An 811-nucleotide genomic window follows, 5' to 3' on the forward strand; every position below is an offset into this window, starting at 1 on the left:
ATATCAAAATTAATAAGATATAATAAAAATATATTGTTATTATTCAATGCTATTTATAGCACCACATAAAACGTTTGGTCATAGCTGAGGACTCTGACTCTCTGAGATAGAAACAATATTCAGTTTCAAGAAAGAGAGAGAAAAATACATTATATTTAATTAAAAAAAAAAAGAGTCTTGGGTTAATCAAGAAAGTTTGAAGGACAAACATACCGGAAAATCATGGGTTATTGGTTATTCTATTGTAAACAGTGATGGCGGTATGAACTTTGAATAATCATCTCTTATTTTTATTTACATGTATAGTTTTGGTTGTCTATTTGTATATGTCTATGTTAAATACTTAATTAAACACAAGCTGCAATAAAAATAATAATTTAGTGCAGGAGCACTAAAATGCCAATAGATAAGAATAAGATGCTTCAATAATTGTAGTAATTATTTATCTAAAAACAAAAATGGGTGAGAATCCAATACCCAGTATGATTACTATTACTACTATTATTTTTGCATTTCTCAAATCTGGAAGGCTCTCTGTGGAGGGCCCAATATGCAGCGTGTGTGAACAAGGCCATACGTCAATTTTGAACATATTACTCGTAACTACGCTGCATACTGCATTATCGGATCTAACATAATGTTCAAATTTCAAAGGATGTGGAAAATTTCGGAAGACAAAAAAGTAATCTACAAAAAAAAAGATGTTACGAGTCTGTGCATCCGCTAAAGTATATGTTTAAAATATTCGTTGTTTGTAGTTATATAACATAAATGAAATGGAAGCGTGAACTTGACTCATTATAAGCATTGG

This window comes from Arachis ipaensis, chromosome B10 (assembly GCF_000816755.2).
Source record: "Arachis ipaensis cultivar K30076 chromosome B10, Araip1.1, whole genome shotgun sequence".
NCBI classification, from domain to species: Eukaryota; Viridiplantae; Streptophyta; class Magnoliopsida; order Fabales; family Fabaceae; genus Arachis; species Arachis ipaensis.